Source organism: Pinus tabuliformis, chromosome 1_2 (genome assembly GCF_031772625.1).
Source record: "Pinus tabuliformis cultivar Carrire ecotype Pingquan chromosome 1_2, CPIR1, whole genome shotgun sequence".
In the NCBI taxonomy this organism is placed as follows: Eukaryota; Viridiplantae; Streptophyta; class Pinopsida; order Pinales; family Pinaceae; genus Pinus; species Pinus tabuliformis.
The window spans coordinates 683,496,654-683,510,937 of record NC_142298.1 but is presented as its reverse complement, the minus strand read 5'-3'; positions in this window follow the sequence as shown (position 1 = coordinate 683,510,937).

Below are 14,284 nucleotides of genomic sequence, written 5' to 3'. Positions count from 1 at the left end.
ACGCTGCTAGGCTATGAATGAATTGGATACAATAACTCACGAACTCTTTGCAAATACACCCTCTTTTATCATTCTGTGTGTTTCTTTGTAGATCCCCACATGTTGTAGAATTGTAAGGTCCTTGATGCCTGAGAGGAAAGTAGACATCTATGTAGATGCCATATTAAGAGTTTGAATGCAGTGAGTTTCTGGTTTTTGTGTAAAATATATATAATTCAGATCATAATCTACATAATGTAATAAAGACAACTACAAAAATATGTATTTTATTATTATATCTTATATCATCTAGAAACATGTAAATATCCTAATATCAACATCATAATAATTTGACAACCTAAATAGCTCAGATGATTTATTAGCAAAGTCCAATATATTCATCATGTCAAAAAAATTGCCAGCATCAACCGTGGGAGGAAACACAAAAAAGGTTAACCATCTCTGCATCTTATTTAGATTTTCCCATTACCATGTTGTCATTGTTCCTCAATTTATGCCTTACGGCGTTTCCTTTGCAACATTTGGTGCAAATGCTAGTTATATTTATAAGACGAAGACTCTAACTCCATGTCATTTCTAATTCCTTGCGTGTGTACAGTAATCAGCAGCCCAATCGCTACTTCTTCCTGTCATTAGATGAGCACATCCAGATGTCACGACATTGATGAAAACATACTCATTTTACATTTTTTAGAATTTTTTTAATATTAATTTTACTGCTAGTTTATAAATATGGGTAATAAATGTTTTATTTATTTATTAATTATGTTATTCAACCTTTTAATTCCTAATAATATGTGAAGTGATAGATTTTAATATTTTTATTTAGAATGACATGATGTTATTTAAATATAATTTTTTTTTTTATTTTTAAATATATAGATGGATAATTTTTTGGTTTTTTTATTTGCAATGTAGAAGGAGATAATGTTGTTTAAATATAGATTTATTTTCTTTTTAGAATTTTTTATTTTTAAAAAGAGGTGATATTTTTTAAGCTTTTAATTTGGTATCTTGAATGAGATGATGTTTTTTTAATATAGATCAATTTTTTTTTAAGAATTATTTATTTTATAAATATTTGAAGTGATAGCTCTTAAGCTCTCCATTTGCAATATAAAATGAGTTGAGGTTGTTTAAATATAGTTTGGTTTTGTTTTTGTTTTTTTTTTTTCCTCTGTAAGTTTGGTGGAGGTGGGGAATTCAATCAGTGGTCTATCCAAGACCCAATGGACATAGATTCCTTTTACATCTAGATACACTTTGTTTATATAATATAATTTTTAATAAACTTGTATTATTATGAAATTATTTTTCTTAGGCTTTCTATTTGCTATGTAGAATAAGATGATGTTCTTTAAATATAGATCCATTTTTTTAGATTTTTTTTTTAATATCTGAAGTGATAATATATAATGGATGAGGTTGTTTAAATATATATCTATTTTATTTTTAGATACACTTTGTTTATGTAATATAATTTTTAATATACGTCTATTATTATGAAATTAATATTTTCAATATTTCTTAACATATTACAAGTGAATCTTAAGTGATTATTATTCTTGTTCAAATTATTTGATGATTGTTGTTTTTTTAATGTGAAGGTCAAGGAGCCAAATACATTCATTTTCTTATGGACTGTCCCCACAGTCCTTTGTGGTCTATCAACATCCACATGACATATATTCTTAAAAACCAAATATGCTATGCATAAGGACATATACCATGATAAAGACCCCACAAGAGGAATAGTTTCCATATGGGAGGATTTTATTCACTATTTTAGTAATCAAGCATGACATAATTGTCTCTTTTATACCTAGCCTTCCAAATATTATTAAAAACCAAAAATACTATGCATAAGGACATATACCATGATCATAGGGGCTTCACTCAATGAACCTCTAACATAGCACGTGCGTTCATGGCATACTAAACAATAACTTTAATTTGACTATATATTGGAAAATACCTCTAAAAATCACATTATTTAACCCCCTACCAATACAAACCCAATACACCTTCCCAATTAAAAAACCCTTACTTTCACTAGATATTGTAGGTACCCTTTTTTCATTAAATTTGAGCTCCATTTTGTATACCAGTCAATATAAAAACCATTTACCCCCTATTATATTCTCAATATATTTTGTCATTTTTCCCTCAATATATATCCCCCAATATGAATGCACGTGGTACAATATTGCTCCCCCAGTGACACCCACATGACCATGATAAAGACCCCACAAGAGGAATAGTTTCCATATGGGAGGACTTTGTTCACTATTTTCGTAATCAAGCATTACATAATTGTCTCTTTTATACCAAGCTTGACATATAACCATAACCCAAAAATTTATACTACACAATCCATGATTTTTGGGCTTATGGGAAAAGTGTGGGAACCAAAACTATGACAAACTTCCTATGAAAAAAATGTTTTCTTTAGGGGAACATGAGACCATTTCAGATGATCAAACATAGTAGAGATGGATACTTCTTGGCCTAAGACAAGGTTTGGTGCCAAAAACAATGGATTTAGCCCTAATCCATGCATTTTGGATTCATAGGCGCATAGACCATGATATGTGTTTTACAAAAGGATCTTTCTCTCTATGATAAACATATAGGCCTAAATTCAACGATTGGTTATAAGAAGGATGGGTCTCTTGGCACAAGCTATGGTTTGAGCCAAAAAGCCTAGGATTTATCCTCAATTTGTGATTTTAAAGATCACTTCGTAGTAGATAAGCCATTCCACAACTAATCATGGTCAAACCTTTTCCTATTAAGTGTTATGCGAAAATATTTTTCACATCCAAAATAATTACCACAAAACAATCACAACTTTTTCTTAAATTGGCAATATTATTAAGACTTTCCTAGCTAATTCTTTGAGAAAGTGCTAAATTTAAACTTTTTTTCAGTACCATAATGCATTCATTCAAAATTAAGAGAATATTTTTGAATGATTTTTGTACATATTTCACATTAGGAAGTCAAAGAGGCAAGTGAGTGGAGTAAAGTTTGCTGCAATTTTCATCAACAAAAATAATGCAAAGGTAGTCATCAATGTACTTTTCATATTCTTGCATGAAATAGTTGCAAACATTCACTTTAGGTTTACAAAAAAAATAGAATTTGGCCCATTTCAAATGATCAAACATAGTAGAGATGGCTACTTCTTGGCCTAAGACAATGCTTGGTGCCAAAAACAATGGATTTAACCCTTAATCCATGAATTTTGGATTCATAGGGCCATAGACCATGACATGGGTTTTGCAGAATGATGTTTTTTTCTATGATAAACATATGGACCTAATTTCGAGGATTTTTCATAATAAGGATTGGTCTCTTGGCACAAGCTATGGTTTGAGCCAAAAACCTAGGATTTATTCCCAAATTGTGATTTTGAAGAACACTTTAGGGTAGATTAGCCATTGCATGGCTAAGCATGGTTAGACCTTTTCCTATTAAGTGTTACATCAAAATATTTTTTCACATTCAAAACAATTACCATAAAAAAAGAACAACTTATGCTCAAATTAACAATATTAACTAGACTTTCCTAGCTAATTCTTTGAGAAAGTGGTAAATTCAAAATTTTATTCCCTACCACAATGCCTTCATTCAGAATTGAGATAATGTTTTTGCATACTTGTGTATGTATTTCATAAACTTTAGGGAATTAAAGAGACAAATGAGTGGAGTAAATTCTATTGCAATTTTTCATCAATGAAAGTAATGCAATGGAAGTCACCAATGTACCCTTGATATTCTCACATGAAATAGTTGGAAAAATTCACTTTCAGTCTTAAAAATTAGAATTTGGATGGAGTTACTTGCACTTGATGGACATACATCTATAATAGGTATAAAATTTAACAGAACGTTCAAAATCACCATAACCACTCTAACGATCTTAAAAGCATATTATATAGAGAAATTGTACTTTGTGGTTTCAAACCTTTAAGCTCTGCCACATTTCTTTCATCAACGATCAAGTCATTAACATTGAGGAATTTTAATAACAAGTGAGCTTCCCTAAACCTAGGGTGGTTACCCATCCTAAACATTTTCTAAATATGCCATATTGCAGAATAGAGGCATTGTGAAGAGATATAGAATTTCCTAGGAAGTATATATTATTAGGCGATCCCTTGCAATTCCATGACGGAAATGAACAACATAAAGATTCATGTTGTATCACATCTATCACACTAAGGAATGAGTCCCAAAGGTAAAGATATAGATAAAGATAAAGATAATATGCAAAGTAATAGTACTCCATTAAAGATAAAGATAAATATATGACGTCCTGAGATAAAGATAATATGCAAAGTAATAGTTTCCATAATCTGTGTACTCCATTAAAGCTGAAGGTGTAGTGTCACAGATGATCTAAACCATGGGAACAATGTTTACTTTCCTTATTGTGTGCCCATCATCATCAAACTGTTGGAAACTGCTTTCATTGCTGCTTGCGATTTTCATGATCCATCATCTCTTCATGCGATTTAATTTTATATCAATAGCTACAACTACATGAATGATTGGTGACTGTGAAATATCTATATTTATAAGACTCGGACTCGGACTCTAACTCTAAATCTAACTGCATGAAGTGTATCATTCCTTGCAAGTTGCGAGCACATCTCTGCAGTTGTGACGCACCAATTCCATTCCAATTGCTTCTTTCACTTTCACGTCTCTCCAGTTGTCAGTGCTCCAATCCCATCTCGATATAGGTTGTTATGACTTAACATATAGGTTATAATTTGATTAAAACATAGAATTCTTCTTTTTTATTTGATTAAAACCATAATACATAGAGCTATATATTTTATATTTTTATTTAATGTTTTAATGTGATATATATATATATATATATATATAAAACGTAAAATAAGGGAGATGTCTAAGTGTTCTAAAAAAAGAGTAAACATTGTCTCAATATATAAGGAGATAATGTAGTAATTGTAAATAAGTGTAAATATTTAATTATAGATTGTAAAATAACAATTGTATTAAAAAAAAGATAATATAAATTTAATTAAAAATAATAAAAAAATTCCAGTCAATTTATTATATTATAATTTTATTTTTATTAAAAAAGAGAGAAAGTATTAGTTATATATATATTAAATCTATAAAATACTAGTTTTGCTTTGGTAGACCTCATCAATCAAATAGTGGGGCAACTACTAGAATTGTAACTGGATTAACGTTTTTATATCCCAAATTATTTTCACATCTAAGGCAACGGAATGGAATATCATCATAACTCAGAATGGAGATTATTTAGCGGCGGAATCCGGAAAATCTTTAGTTACAACATTATAGATAGAAAGTGATGCGTGTGCTATTAGAACGTGGAAACGTAGAAAGTAGTGATGCGTCGCGTCTGAAACACGCAATTCGAACAACACCCATATCACAGCTTTCACTGAAAGGAATTTGTTTGAGGTCGCTGTCACGTCGCTTCAATCAGACTTTTGCATTCCATTCAAATATGTCAAACAATACTTAAATACCACCAAACCCTTCTGTTCTGCAACTAATTACTTATGTTCCATTCACATCAAAGCAATAATAACCACCAAAACAACATTCTATTTTCAGTATTTTCCTGCGCATGCAATGTCAATTTTTATAACTATTGAAGGTGATAAAAATAATTAGGTCTGGAACCACTCACAGAGATTGGGGTGAATCTAACTGTGCATGCAATGCAAATCTCATAGAACGAACAAAGGAAAGCCTCTGCATGTTTTTCTTTTTGCACGCACGCCACTTCCGTACGGCTGCATACATTCGCCCTCACCCTCAGCGCAAATTGACCCTTCTCCCTTTTTTTTTCACATGTCTATAATAGTGAGATCGTATCGTCTTCCAGGGACACCTATAGAGAAATGGGTTTTACAGAGATTGGTCCGTAACTGACAATTGCTTCTCTGTGACCTCAACCCACAGGAGGAGGAGGAGGAACCTCAACCCACGCGCTTCTCTGTGACTCTTTTAGGTTGGTTTATTCATGCAGAATAAAAAGCGCACCAACTCATCCCTTTCCTCGTTGAAGGAAGTTCGACCTTCGACCTGCTCGATAATATGCAAAGTAAACCATGCACCCACAGTTTCCATAATCTGTGTACTCCATTAAAGCTAAAGCTGAAGGTGTAGTGTCACAGATGATGTAAACTGTGGGAACAATGTTTACTTTCCTTATTGTGTGCCCATCATCAAACTGCTTTCATGATTATCTCTTCCGATTTAATTTCATGTCAGCGGCTCCATGAATGCGTGAATGAATCATGAATTATGCGTGTCTTGTGGAATATTTATATCTATACCACTCTAACTCTAACTCTAACTCCACGCCGTCTCCGGTTCCAACTTTCAGATAACTCTAACTCCACGCCGTCTCCAGTTCCAACTTTCAGATAACTCTAACTCCACGCCCTCTCCGGTTCCAACTTTCAGATAACTCTAACTCCACGCCGTCTCCGGTTCCAACTTTCAGATAACTCTAACTGATGGTGGAGTGTATGTCAGACTCTAAGTCCACCATTATCCCGGTCTTCTACGATGTCAAGCCTACAGAGCTACGATGGGTGAAAGAGGGAAGTATAACAGGTGAGAACAGCAGCCCTCCATGTACATCTTAGCATTTAATTCGTTGAATTATTAGATAGATAACAAGATGTGTAGCCATTTATTATTATTGGTTTGTATTTCATTTTGAGAAGGGTCCATGTACATCTTAGCATTTAATTCGTTGAATTATTAGATAGATAACACCATGTGTAACGATTTATTATTATTGGTTTGTATTTCATTTTGAAAAGGAAACGAGAGCGGTGAAGATGATTTTCGTTTACGTGGTGGCAATAAGCACTTCTATAATAAGATCAATAAAATCTCTTTTCTCTTAAAATCTCTTTTCTCTTAGAGCAGTTGAAGTACAATGGTAGCGAAAGTATGGTAGGATACTGATAACCTGAAAGGCCAAAATTGCATAGCTTCTGGCTCAATTAGTTACTAGTTTTCTATGCCCTAATGTGGAACAATATAATTTTTCATATAATTTTTTTCTTTTTTTCTTTTTTTAAGTTGAAGTTTTTGCATTGCTTAAAAGGCATATAAAAAGATGTCAAAATGTATGCGGCCTTACCCACTGACCAATGTTATTACCATGCTACAGACAAAAAACAAAATACTCAAGTGCGAAATCCACCACCTTATAGACCTTACATACCAAAAGACAAAAAGAACTAGAAAGACATTGGATAACATAATCAGTAATCAACGGTGATTAAAGCAGGATTGTCCGGCCCCATCCCTGGAGGAGAAGGTGCACAATATAGGCAATGCATATGTTTCTAAGAAGAGATGTCGCAGCGACATGCCTCCAAACTTTGTCACCAACCTAGAACTTGTACGACACCTGATGCTGATCATGGCATTGCTTGTACTTAATATTCACTCTGTCCAATATATCATGGACCTGCTGGCGGATGTCTTGAATGCGCTTAATGAAGTTTTTAGCCCTATTGGCTTCAGACTGGACATGAGTCGAATTTGTCTGAGTAGTTGCAAATGGTATGGCCACATCAATGTGACATAATGGATGAATTGCAGCCCTACCTGAAAGGGGTTGTGGCTCGTTGAGCTGTCGAGAGCTCGGTTGTAGCTGTGCGAGACATAGGGGAGGCTTTCATCCCATGTGCGTGGATACTTCGAGTTGCACATGCGCATAATGTTTATGATCATCTTGTTGACGACTTATGTTTGGCCATCAATTTGGGGATGGAAAGTCGCAGACTTAGTGAGTTTGGTATCCAACATCGACCAGATGCTTGACCAAAATGAACTTAGGAATCTATTGTCCCAATCAAACACAATGGACTGTGGGATCCCAAAGTGTACCCACATTGGCTTATAGAAGAGCTTAGCAGTGACCTCTGTTGTGATACTCTTGTTGCAGACCGCCATAATGGCCATCTTAGAGAATCTGTTGACGACCATGAAAATGCAGTCATTGTTGTGCTTACTAGAAGGAAGGCACAACATGTAAGCCATGGAGATGGATTCCCAAGGTTGACTATGAGTAGGCAGAGGAGTATATAGGCCTTGCTTATTGATGGTTGTTTTGGCAATGGCTTAGGCAGTGCAGGATTTAATGTACCTCCAAATATCTCGATGAAGGTTCGGCCAATAAAAATACTTTTGTAGTACTACCACTATCTTCTCTACTCTAAAATGTCCAATGAGCCGACTGTAGTGTGCCTCCCAAATCATCTTGGAATGCTCGCATGCAAGAACATAGATGTGCCTAGGTGGTGTAACAATGCATCTTGGAGGTGGAAATTTGGAACTTTCATACCATATAGGAGTGTCTGGTATCTTCTTACGAATTCTAGATCGCTCTCATAAAGATGCGGCGACCCTGAAGTCTCGTGTCCACAGGAGTCGAGCACAGTGATCATGCAATGATTGGTGGGCAGCTGAGGTAGTCTACAACATTATTGGTGTTTCCCTTCTTGTACTTAATGCTCAAATGGAATTTTTGCAGGTGTGTAGACAATTTCTAATGGTGATCATTCTGCAACTTCCCTTGTGTCTGTATGAACTACAGGGGTCAATGGTCTATGTGGATGACAATTTCATTCCCCAAAATGTAATGATTCCATTGACGACAAGCTTACACAATGGAATACATTTCTTTGTCGTAAGTGGAATACTTTTGGATTGTGTCTGAAAGTATCTCACTATGTAAGCCACTAGATGCCCCTGCTGAGTAAGAACTGCACCAATATCATAGTTGGAGGTGTCTATATCAATCTTGAATGGTTGTTGCAGCTCTGGTAATGTGAGCACTGGTGCAGAGTACAGGTGATGCATTAACTCGGAAAACACCTTCTTTTGGGTTTCAGACCAAAAACACTTTTCTTTCGCTCCGCCCTTGGTGACTTGACTTAAAGGCCAAGTGGAAATTGGCAAGACCTAGAAAGTTGTGGAGTGCTATTAGAGTAGTTGGCGCTGGAGAATCTTGAATGACTTGTATCTTGGTTGGGTCCACATGCACAACCTTCTCATCAATGATGTACCCTAGATATTAAACCTAGGTCATGCCAAAAATGTATTTCTCCAAATTGGCACACAGCTTGTGTTGTCATGGGATTTGAAGGACCTGTCGAATATGGTGGAGATTCTTTTCCCAACTCTTGCTAAAGATCAAGATGTCATCTAAATACACCACCATGAATGCATTGGTGAAGGGTCACAATATGCCATCCATCAATCTCATGAAGGTTGCGTGGGCATTCGTCAACCCGAAAGGCATGACCAATCATTTTAAAAAGGCCCTCCTAGGATTTGAAGGCGGTCTTCCACACAACAGAGGGTTCAATAGGCACTTGGTGATAATTAGAATTCAAGTCAATCCTACTGAAATATTTGGCCCCCTTGAGCTGGTCCAGAAGGTCATCAATCTGTGGGATTACTTACCTATTCCAGACAGTGATCTTGTTCAATGCTCGATAGTCAATATAGAGTCTCCATGTCCCCTCCTTCTTCTGTACAAATACAATCGGGCTCCCACAAGGTGATGAGCTTGACCTGATGTGCCCTTTCTACAAGAGCTCCTAAATCTGCCTCTTGATCTCATCGTTCTCCAAAATAGAACGTCTATAGATCGATCCATTGGGTAGTGGCATGCCCAGGGTAAGATTGATGGGGTTCTTGACCTGACAGTGCAGAGGTACCCCTGTAGGTGAGGCGAAAATGTCCCTATACTCCACAAACTTTTCCATCTATTGTTGCTATGTGGAGGAGCCCTATTTGGTAGTCATGGCCACAACCTTCTTCTTTCCATGAGGGCGAATCACAAGGAAAACAAATTTCCTGGTCTAGAAAATGATCTTACTACATTGTTTTGCAGTGATCAAAGAGATGGTGGTAGGTGGGGCTACCTTCGGTATCCTGTACATCTTATTACCCAAAGTAATAATCATAGAGCAAGGTCTAGACTCATATACAACATGTTGCTTCCACAAGTATGGTTTTTCTAATAGCAAATCACAAACTTCAAGAGGAGCAATATCACACGGTACATCATCCATGAAGGGCTTGATGATGTAGGTAAAGTGACACTGCTAGCTGACGCGAAGATTTTGTCCTTGGAGAAGCCACCCAACGGTGTATGGCTATGGATGCGTTGTCATTAGTAGGCCAAATTTCTTCACGACCTCTGCTAAAATGAGGTTATTTTAGATCCCACGGTTGACAATGAACTACAGTGGTAAATATTTCACCCACATCTGTGATTGGAAGAGGTGTTACCCCTCCTCTGGATCTTTAGGTCCATTCTTTTGGATTTTGGTGTTGGCCACAGTGGCATTGGGCTCCACATCAATGATCAACTTCACTTTGTCATTCCCCTTATCGGGTTTTGACTGAGAGTCGGAACATGTGTCTGATTCAGAATCCTTTAGCTTGGCCACCAGTTGTTACACGTAAACAAGATTTAAGGCTATACTTCATGATAACTGGTTCACATCAATATTTAATTTTTCTAGTTGTTGGAGGTGGTTAATGGATTTGGGAATTTTTCTGCAGAGATTATAATTTTTTGTTTAAATATTTTATTCTTTTTATGATGGCTTTGAGATGGATATGACTACATAAGGGATCCTTGAAGTGGACATTTATGAACAAGAGAAATATTTTTTCTTCTCAATAGAAAGACATGCTACGAGATGTTCTTTGACTTGCTAAAAGACAGACCTAGATGGTCCATGGTTGAAGAAACATTTCATGTTCAACCCAGAAAAGGTTAAGCAATGTTTACCAACTATAAATGTAGCCAAACTTTTTCACCCACATCGAACTTGTGCGACACCTGATGCTGATCATGGCATTGATTGTACTTAACATTCACTCTGTCCAATATATCATGGACCTGCTGGAAGATGTCTTGAATGTGCTTAATGAAGTTTTTAGCCCTGTTGGCTTCAGACTGGATATGAGTCGAATCTTTCTGAGTAGCTACAAATGGTATGGCCACATCAATGTGACATAATGGATGAAATGCAGCCCTACCTGAAGGGGGTTGTGGCTCGTTGAGCTGTCGAGAGATTGGTTGTAGCTGTGTGAGACATAGGGGAGGCTTTCATCCCATGTGCGTGGATACTTTGAGTTGCACATGCACATAATGTGTATGATCATCTTGCTAACGACTTATGCTTGGCCATCAATTTGGGGATGGAAAGTCATGGACTTAGTGAGTTTGGTATCCAACATCGGCTAGATACTTGACCAAAATGAACTTAGGAATCTGTTCTCCAAATTAGACACAATGGACTGTGGGATCGCAAAGTGTACCCACATTGGCTTATAGAAGAGCATAGCAATGGCCTATGTTGTGATACTCTTCTTGCAGACCACCATAATGACCATCTTAGAGAATCTGTTGACGACCACAAAAATGCAGTCGTTGCCATGCTTAGTAGAAGGAAGGCGAGACATGTAATCCATGGAGATGGATTCCCAAGGTTGACTATGAGTAGGCAGAGGAGTATATAGGCCTTGCTTATTAATGGTTGTTTTGGCAATGGCTTAGGCAGTGCAGGACTTAATGTACCTCCCAATATCATGATGAAGGTTCAGCTAATAAAAATACTTTTGCAGTACTACCACTATTTTCTCTACTCTGAAATGTCCAATGAGCCGACTGTAGTGTGCCTCCCAAATCATCTTGGAAAGCTCACTTGCAAGAACATAGATGTGTCCTAGGTGATGTACCAATGAATCTTGGAGGTGGAAATTGTTGGCATTATGGCAATGATTTAGAGCTATGGCACAGGTGTTGTCCTTGATGGCAAATCACTTTGGTGACAGATCTCAGTACAGGCTCTCAGAATGAAGAAAAATATATATACGCAAGTTCACCTAGACGAAGACGCATATACACGCGGGTTAGACGTTACAAAGACATGTATGCGTATACACGCACTTTCACGCAAGGAAAAGCACGTATATGTTGGAGAACTTACTTTTGGTCCGTGGTAGTTAGTCCTTGGTATTTGAACCTATGGTTTTGGACCATGGTATCTCGTCAGAAGTATTGATCCCAAGTATTGGGTCCTTGGTATTGTTTTATTATGGTTTTGGACCGTGGTATTGTGAAAGGCCTAAGACTATAAAAGAGGAAGGAGATCATTTGGCAAAGGACAATCTGAATGAATTGAATATCTAATAAGTGCTAGATCTGAAATATTGGTGATTGGGGTTATGGTGCAGATCTGGATCTGAATGAAGGAGGAACCTTAGCGCAAAGAGAAGGATAAGTTCTATTGATGGGTCATAATCTTTAGGCTTGAATGATAATATCTTTGCATGATTTTGATCTGTTATATGTGGCGCATGCTTGATCTATAAATCTGATAATCTGGGTTAATTAGTGTCTAAATATTTGAAAGAGTGAATTATCTTTTATAGATCTGTACGCAGGTTCAGTGAAGCGAAGGCACGTATACACGCTGTTTCAGTGAATAAAAACAACGTATATGCAGGTTTCTCCAAACACAGAAGCGTATGCACGCAGGTTTTAGGTTATTGAAGTAGCATATATCTTTTGAGTTGTGATCTAGCTGCTTCTGTTTATTGTTGCAGTGTTCTGGGTTCAGAATTTGGTGTGTGGTTATTGTTATTGTGTTTTGGGTACAGCTGTCAGAGAAGGAAAACAAATTTCCTGGTCTGGGAAATGATCTTACTGCATTGTTTTGTAGTCATCAAAGAGATGGTGGTAGGTGGGGCTACCTCCGGTATCCTGTACAACTTATTACCCAAAGTAATAATCCCAGAGAAAGGTCTAGACTCATATACAACATGCCGCTTCCACAAGTATGGTTTTCCTAATAACAAATCACAAACTTCAAGAGGAGCAAGATCACAAAATACATCATCAATGAAGGGCTTGATGATGTAGGGAAGGCGACATTGCTAACTAACGCGAAGATTTCGTCCATGGAGAGCCACCCGACGGTGTATGGCTACGGATGTGTTGTCATTGGTAGGCCCAATTGCTTCATGACCTCTGCTAAAATGAGGTTATTTTAGATCCCACGGTCAACAATGAACTACAGTGGGGAACCTTTCACCCACATCTGTGAGTAGAAGAGGTGTTTCCTTTGTCATTCCCCTTATCGGGTTCTGATTCAGAGTTGGAACATGTGTTTGATTTAGAAGCCTTTATCTTGGCCACCAGTGAGTTACACGTAAACAAGATTTAAGGTTATACTTCATGATAACTGGTCCCCATCAATATTTAATTTTTCTAGTTGTTGGAGGTGGTTAATGTATTTGGGAATTTTTCTGCTGAGATTATAATTTTTTGTTTAAATATTTTATTCTTTTTATGATGGCTTTGAGATGAAGATGACTACTTTATAAGGGATCCTTGATGTGGAAATTTATGAACAAGAGAAATATTTGTTCTTCTCAATAGAAAGACATGCTACGAGATGTTCTTTGACCTGCTAAAAGACAAACCCAGATGGTCCATGGTTGAAGAAACATTTCATGTTCAACCCCAAAACAGTTAAGCAATCTTCACCAACTATAAAAAGAATATCTGAAGGCATTCAACTAATCACCATCGTCTAATTGAAACAAAATTTGATGCTATAAACAATATGACATGTGACAAATATTCCAATCATCCACCAACGCTGCAAACAATTCCCATGTTTCATTTAACATGCATCTTGTAAAAAAAAAACACAAGGAATATCTCATACCTGATGTCATTCACTATAATGTGAAGCATTGTTTCGTAACATGGAATGTCAAATTCTACATTTTCATTCATGGAATGCATATACTAAGTAACATATCCTACAAAGGCAAACAACACTTCCTCAAATTCAATTGTAGATTGTTATGTGGAAATTTTAAAAGTATCCCGTAATCATTATGGATGATTCCTCCATTTAAAATCCTTGTTGTTATATTGCAACACCAAAAATACAAAAATCTCCTATTACACTTGTGCAGACAACCATCCTCAATTTCTTAAAAGGTCTATGTTCACCCATTTTTTTTAAGGAATGGATAGTTAATATTGATCAAGCTAGTAAATGGGCCAATACCCTTACATTCAAGGAGAGATCACCATCTACAATAATCCATATATATTCAAAGAGTAGTCTTTTCCTATCCTTCATATTCCTTTCTACACTTCTAACAACATTTTTCTTGTAAATTCTCCAAAAAAACCCCG